At 50.7% G+C, this 8,180-nt stretch overlaps 1 pseudogene; it reads right to left on the reverse strand.

Moving 5' to 3' along the window:
- Window positions 1-207: 207 nt before the first annotated feature.
- Window positions 208-857, reverse strand: LOC101656373 (annotated as a pseudogene).
- Between the last annotated feature and the right edge of the window lie 7,323 nt (window positions 858-8,180).

The following is an 8,180-nucleotide window of genomic DNA, read 5'->3' on the forward strand; positions in this document are numbered from 1 at the left end:
AAATTCTTTTAAAAAAAAAAGAAAAAGAAAGAAAGAGTCTCAAATGAACGCTTGAGCCCTTGAGAACGCCGCGGGCAGTTTGACCACTTTCCTTTTGTCCAGTTTTACACCGCTTCTTCACAAGAGGCCTGGGGGTAGCGGCAGCACTTCATATGCTTTCTGAGAGAGACAGCATCTCCTTGGCCGCTGAAGACAGTTCTTAAGTAATCAAGCAACAGTTGACACCTCTTGATCCTGATTCTCTCTCTCTCTCTCTTTTTTTACTGTGTGTTTCTTTGGAGCGAAAATGGCTCTGAGAGCCTCATTAAAAACTGCCTTCCATCCCTTTTGGGTTAAAGGTGAACATTCTGTACAGCGGTGTGCTCCTGGCTCTTTGGCTAGTTTCTGTCCTGGAAGTTCCCCCCATGGAAGTTTTACTTTCATATCATTCTGTCTGGCTCAAGTTTTGGGGTCATCTCAGAGATCATCCTGGGTTCCTATTAATCAAAAGCTACATTTGATGCCTATCCCTGAAGGTTGGGTACCCACTCCGCTTTCACCCTTTGGAATGAGACTGGGTTTGGAGGCATGGAGAAGCCTACAAGCCTACAAGGAAGACATCAGTCCTAGGCTAAGAGAAAAGCCTCAGATGATCAGTCTTCCTGTCTGGTCATGCCAGAGAGTCCCAGAAGGTACTGCTTGCCCCCCACGGTGATACTGACTTCCTAGTGGTCAAAGAGGGGGGGCACGTACTCCTCTGGGAAGGTGTCATTGGCATGGCTCATGACTAGGCACGTATTACCCAACCCCTCATCATCCACCATCATGCATCTAGTCATCAGTGAGAGCCATGCTAAGGCCAGCTGACCTTCAGGCATGGTCCCCTGAAGCCGTCTACCCTAGCCCTCGGCTGAGTGCAGGCCCCCTGGGGGATCCACTGCAGGCTGTTCTGCACAGTAGGACCACCTCACTCCACCCAGCCCCATGCAGTGGTTCCTCTCACCCAAAGGGAGAAGGCAATGGGCCCAGGAGTGCTGCTGCCACTTCTGTTAGTAGCCACCTCGGTCCCTGCCCTACCCCAGTCTTGCTGTGCCACTGCTGCCCTCCTGCCCAGCGCCTGTGCCCTCCCTCTGACCCGAGCCGGCCTCCCCAGGAGGATCCTCAGGATCCTGAGACCGTTGCTTCCTGGGTGAGACGCAACTTTTTCAGGGGTCTCTTTGAGGTGATGTTCTGAAATGAGAGTGGCGATGGCTGCACAGCTCTGATTAAACAGCACTGAGCTTTACACATGTAGGATCCATCTCATTGACCACAAATTCTATCTCCATGAAGCTGTTATGTCTAAAAAGGGTAGAAGGGAGTTAGTGAAAGAGCCCCTGAAGTCACCTGTCCCAGACTCCCCATGAATATGCATTGAGAGCCTGCTCATTGTCTTTCTGTCAGGCCAGCACCCCAACCCCGGCAAGCCTTTGATGTCCTGGGAGGGAGCCCAAACTCCATGAATCTGGCCTCCCTTGTACTGTTCCTCCTCTCTGCCTCCCTGCCCTTCCACCCAGCCCACATTCCACAGTCAGTCACAGCTCTGCTCCCTTCTTGCTCCTTTAGCTCTTGACAAAACCCCAACACAGAGAAACCCCGCTGCCCGCCTACCTTGCACCTGCAGGGCACCTGCGCAGCAGCCCAGGGAGAAACACACACCACCTTGCCGCCTGCTCTCACCAAACTCATGGCTTGGGTTTCCAATGGTGAAAATCATAGTGGCCCCTTAGTCCTGCCAGAGTTCCCAGAGCCCTGGTCATTCACCCTCCCTGGTGACTGTCGCTACTCCCCTCTGTAAAAGAGGGACAATAACCTTTCGGTGACTATTCTGCTACAGGCAGAGTTAGCCCCTGGCACATAGTAGGCCCTCCAACAGCAGACAATCACCGGGTGACCCTCTTGGTTTCTGGCGACAGTCACCCTCCAGTCATTTACAGTTGTCCCACTGGTCCAGCAGACAAAGTATACTTTGTTATATCTGATTACATAGCCCAACAACAAAAACATTTTTTTCTTGATGTCTTGGCATTTAGGCCCATTTCTGGGATTATTTGGGATGCAGATTCAGAAAATTGCATTGAATAATCCACATCAGCTCTAGTTTCTTAGATAAGGTGTTCCACTATATTTTCAGCTATTACTTTATATTAATTTATTAATTTATCATCCTAGTTTTAAATATGAGAAGAATTCAGACCTAGAAATTACAAGATAAGATAAAAAAAGGTAAGAAATGTTTGAAAAGGAATTGAGTATTCAGGAAATTCCAAAGGAAGGTGTTCATAGACCCATGGTAGCTAGTTGGTTACACATTGAACTGCCAATCAGAACGTCAGTGGTTCAAACCCACCTGACACTATTCTGCAGCCTTTAAAGGACTTAAAGACTTGGAAACACAAAGGGGCAGTTATTCTCTGTCCTATAGGGTCCCTATGAGTTAGAATTCCTTAGAGGGCAGCGGAATTTTCTTTTAGGATGGAGAGGCTGTGCAATCTATAGAGAGACTACCAGTTAGCCTGCAAAGCCAGGAGCTTGAAAAGAGTGGAAAATAAAAAAGAAAATGGAAGCGATGAGGGCAATTTAGTGTTGAAAATGTAAGACTTCATAGCAATTTTCATAAATATTTTGAAGATCTAAAATTTTCTTTTTCAAATTATGCAGTAAGCATTTCAGAACACATTTCAATATAAAGAAGTCAATGGATAATTCGTGTTAAATGTTTCAGAGGGGAAGTTGACTCCAAGCTTCTTTCCAAGAAAAATCGTAACTTTTAAGAGTTTTTGTGCACGGGTGGAAAGGTTGTGCCATCTTATAGAAAGACGGAAACGTTTTGATGAAGGAGTTTGAATTCCAACAGACCCGTTTTGAGCTTCAGGATGTTGGACTCTCCATTTGTTGTACCAAACTCATTCCCGGCCAGTGGATTCCGACTCATAGCAACCCTGTAGGACAAAGTAGAACTCTTCCTGTGGGTTTCTGGGCTACACACCTTTGTGGGAGCAGAACATCTCACCTTTCCCAGGCAGAGCAGCCGGTGGGTGCAAATAGCTGACCTGATGGTTGTCAGTCACGCACATAACCCCCTGCACCAGCAGGGCTCCTTATTTCTTGTACAGAAACTCTCTTTTTTTCTGGGGCCCTCCCTTTTAAATTATTTTATTGGGGGTTCTTACAATTCTTGTTACAAACCATACATCAATTGTATCCGAGGGAGGGAGGGGAAAAATGAGGACCTGATGCCAGGGGCTTAAGTGGAGAGGAAATGTTTTGAGAATGATGAGGGCAATGAATGTACAAATGTACTTTACACAATTGATGTATGTATGGATTGTGATAAGAGTTGTATGAGCCCCCAATAAAACGTTTAAAAAATTGTATCCGACATATTCGTACATATATTCCATCATTCTTTTCTAAACATTCACTTTCGATTGAGCCCTTGGGATCAGCTCCTCTTTTTTCCCCCTCCCCCAACCCTCGTGGCCCCTTCATCTATTGTAGATTGTTCATTATTTTTGCTTTGTTTTGTTAATTATTTTCAAATCTCACACTGACCATCTCCCTTCCCCTCCGGTTTCTGTTGTTTTTCCCGCTGGATGGGGGTGTGTGGTTAGGTGCTATTCATTGCGATCGGTGCCCCTCTCCCTCCCCACCACACCCCGTTCGCCCTACCCTTTAGGGATCTCTATTCCCACTCCTCTTCCTGGGTGCCATGTGTTGTGAGTTTTATCTCTTGCCTACACTTATGTCCATGCTCCCATCTAGTCTAGACTGGGAAGAAGCGCTGAGGTTGTGATAGCGGGGAGGAGGGTTTGTGGGGGTGAGGAGGCCTCCAGGGATCAGAGGTATACTGCGTATCCCATTAGTGCTCTACTGCACCCTGATTGACTCATCCCCTCCCTGCCACCCCTCTGTGGGGGATGTTCCATTGTCCATAGATAGGCTCCAGCTCCAACCCCCCTCCATTCTCACCCATGCATTTTTGTTTGCTTGTTGTGAACCTTCTGATGCCAGTTTCCGGGTCTCAATGACACCTCACAATTCCACTGGCTGGTGTGCTTCTTCCACGTGGGCTTGCGTCACTGTTGGATGGCCCTTGTTTAAGTTCAAGCCTTTAACACCCCAGACACTATATCTTTTAATAGTCGGGCACCATCCTCTGTCTTTACCACATCTGCTTATGCACCCATTTTATCTTCAGTGATCCTGTAGTGTGTTTGTGGGTGGGGATGGGGTGGGGTGGGGGTGGGGCACAGCTGAGCATCACAGAATGCCAATTTGTTAGAACAAAGTGTTCCTGTATTGAGCGAAGATATGAGGTCAGGCCCAAGGCCCGTCTACAGCTTCAGTGTATTGCCTTATAAATACACGTATATAGGCCAATACCACTGTCGTTATGGATTAATGTAGTTACATAAGTGGACACCTCTGTTAATCTCCCTATCTATTGACCCCTTTTTAAGATAACGAATTAGAACTGCCCGCTGTTCAGTTCTTAATCCAGGTGCAGTGATATTTGGGGGACATTCCAAGTTCATATAATTTGCCCTGTTCAAATATATCGTTGAATCAAAGGACACTATGTGAAGTATAACTTGACCTAAATATTTAGTACAACACAAATTAAATAAAGCCAGAGTGCTCTTCTTCTACTCCAGCCAGTGAACCCTACATTAAAACACCCTGTTAAGAGTCGTATAAGGCATATGTTTTGTATCTCAAACACTAGGGCAGATAGGGAAAAGCTGCTGCCGTTTTGAAACCGGCATGTCAAACCTAGCCAGAAGCAGGTCCGACACCGGAGGCACCCACGTATGTGCCGGCAGTGTCACCCCGGGAGTGGCGGGCACGGCGGTGAAGTGCAGGGCGGGAGGGGGAGGTTTCCACTTCCGGCAGGAAGGGTTCCGGGGTGGGGTGGGGGGGTCAGGCCTGAGTCAGACCGAGAGCTGAAATGGAAACTTACAAAGGGTGTGTGTGCCCTGGAGGCGGCGGTGGGCAGGATCGGGCAGACACGTGTCTGCACCTATGGGGCAGGGTGGGGAGAGTGCGGCCCCCAGGAATGCAGATGGCGTCACCCTCCGGGTCGCTGGAGCCCAGGGGAGGGCAAGTGGGACTCGTTCCCAGTGACTCAGCTGACGTGTGTGTGTGTGTGTGTGTGTGTGTGTGTCTCCGTAGGGGGCGGTGTCAACTCTCACCCCAGCAGGAAGCGGCCCTCCCCCAGCCCTCCGCCCTGGGGCTGCCTATTTAAATCACTGCCGCCGCCGCCTCCTCCCTCCACCTGTGCTAGGGCGGAGGTACCTGCAGGTGTTTGGGGGCCGATAAGAGAGTGGGAAAGCCCAGCTCTGGAAGCGGTTCATTCCGGTGGGCTCGCCTGCTGGGAATGTGCCTTCCCCGCCCAGGTGTCATTGAACCACAATCTGCATTTGGGGCAGATCTGGGAGATCCCGGGATTCCAGCGGAAACCCACAGGAACCGGTTTCCAGTTCGGTGCGGAGACCGGGGCAAGCTCCGCCTGCCAGCCGCCACGCCCCCTCGGGCCCCTGTAAGAAAGGGGTGATGGTCCCCTCAGGTGTACAGGCCTCCCCAAGTTCTTCCCTTAGGGAAAAGTCCCCCATCGCTAAGACAACCGCTGCCCAAGACTGGACCTCACCCCACCCTCAAGTATGAAATGGGTCCAGTCGGAGAGCAAGCATCTGCACCTCCCTGCTGGTGCTCGGGCCTTGGGACCCACCTTCGCCACTACCTCTGCTGCCGCCCGCCTCACTCGACCCCGCGCAGGCCTTTTCCTCTGCCCACTAGACCTCCCCCTGGAAAGAGGAAGCCCAGGGGATGGCGCACACACAGGTCGATGAATATTTTTGGATGAATGAGTCAATCCGGGCTGGGAACCTGTTTGTTCTGGTTCGGCACCCTGCATCGCTCTGCCCTACTGTCACGCAACTATACTTGGAAGGGCAAAGCCCCTGGCATGCTGAAGCCCCCTGGGTTGCATCTTCCACTGTCAGTCAGTGAGGGACTCCCCAGAGATCATAACTGGGACTCTGCCAGCAAAGGGGTGCTGGTCCCTGGGGGGCAGATTCACCAAGAACATTCCAGAGATGCTCCCTGCCTGGCTGAGCAGGAGGGCCTTGCTCCTCAGGAAGCCCCCCACCCCCCATGCCTGACCCTGCTGTGACTCACAGGCCCCAGCTGCCTTCCAGCCAGCCCTGCCTGCCCCTGATGGGCTCTCGGACTAAGACCAACCCCCCTTCAGGTTCTCCCCTAGCAGGCCACCTCAGTCTACAGACCAACCGCTGGCTTAAAGGATGCCTGAGAGCACCTTGGTATGCAAAAGGCTATGGATGGCAGTGACAGCCCAAAATCCATGTGCAAAATCCACATCGATTAAGCGTCCACTGAATTCTTTCTGATCATTAACCAAGGATGGATTCAGCTTCCCCTGAATTCTTTCTGATCATTAACCAAGGATGGATTCAGCTTCCCCTGAATTCTTTCTGATCATTAACCAGGGATGGATTGAGATCATCTTGCCCTCAGGCAGAGTGCCTCCTCTCCAGCCAGCCCGGGTGTGTCCTTGATGGAGGTGGCCTGACTGGGGACTGTAGAGGAGGGTCACAAACTCACCTTGGTTGGAAGGTCCTGGGCCAATCTTGCGAGCCCTTCAATCTAACGTCATGTCCGGGTCCCAACCATCATGGCCTGTTCCTGTAGCCCCAGCTGTCATGGTGAGTTTGTGACCTTTCCCTTTGTTCCATCCTCAGGCGCCATGTCGACTTGGTGCTAGTGGATTCCTTTGTTTGGACTCCTTTTCAGACTTAAATACTCTCCGTGCATTGTATTGGAGGTAGTGGTCTCTTTTATACCTAAACAAGGACCAGCTAAGATTGTGTGGCCTTGTGTTGCCTCGAGAAATTGTGGCTCCATTTATGGGGGGAAGGAAACCATCCAGGATGGCTAACTTTCCTGACACCACCCCCATCCCGCAGGCCTCTCCACAGCCCGTCAGCATGTGGCCATCCCATAGCTGTTGGGATGAAGGGGAGCCCTGGCCCTCAAGTCTTTCGGAGGCTGCCTGGCTTGGGGAACACCAGTTCTAACACCCTCGGAGCCCTCTCCTACACTGGCTGGCTGCCTGCCACCTGGGGACAATTGGGAACCCCACAGAAACCATGCCCATCCCCACCTCCTGCTCTCTGCCCTACCCCCAGATTCCAGACACTTGTTTTCCTCCTGAGCCCCGGTGCCATAGCAGGCTACCTTTTGAGCTGCAAGGTGAGCAGTTTGAAACCACTAGCCACTCCATGGGAAAGAGATGAGGCTTTCTAGAGCCATAAAGAGTTACAGTCTTCCTGACCTATTGTTCTGAGTGTGCCTCACCAATGGTGACCTGACACCAACACACACTTACTCTCTCTGCTTTCCTGGGACATGTGAGAGTCTACCAGGCATGGGTCTGCCTTTGTAAATGAATGTTACAGAAACCACCGCCATACCTCCAGCCCTCATGGCTTGAGTCGCTAGTGTCCAGTCCTAAGTTTCAAAGTTGTACGTGGTGACAATGTATGTACTGGAGTCTAATAAGTTCAGAAGGGTGCCACACAGATGGTACAGCCAGTTCAGGAGAGGAGCTGATGAACACTCACATTTATAGGTTGGGAATATTGATATGGATATGCAAATGAAGTCCAGCTAGGGGGTCCACAGGGGCCGTCCAGAGGAACCTTTCACAGACCTGGGGGATTTGCATGTCTGCCACTTACCTACATTGTACAAACCCAAAGCCAGACAGGCTCCTGGGATGACAGGCAGGGTGTGCTGACTGTGGCCAGCACCCTTTTTCCACCAGACACAGGATTTCTTCTGGAGGAAGGTCACGGATAGGGGAAACTCCAGTCTAAGCTGACTGACTGCACTGGAAGGAGAATGAGTCACACCGGAAGGAGGAGCCTCTCTAAATCACTCCGAGGGAGGGTTTGCCTCACTTGCAGCAGCGCCATTTACCCAAGGCAGTGCTTCATTTGATCTCCTGACTGCTGCTTCCCTGAACATGGACTGTGGCTCCGAGCAAGACGAAAGCTTTGACAGTTTCCATTTGTTCCCCATTTATTATGAGTTTCCTATTGGTCCAGGTGCGAGGCTTTGAACTTTCTTTACATCCTGAA

The sequence above is a fragment of the Echinops telfairi genome, unplaced genomic scaffold (genome assembly GCF_000313985.2).
Source record: "Echinops telfairi isolate 266 unplaced genomic scaffold, ASM31398v2 ScPeMD7_7457;HRSCAF=8495, whole genome shotgun sequence".
In the NCBI taxonomy this organism is placed as follows: domain Eukaryota; kingdom Metazoa; phylum Chordata; class Mammalia; order Afrosoricida; family Tenrecidae; genus Echinops; species Echinops telfairi.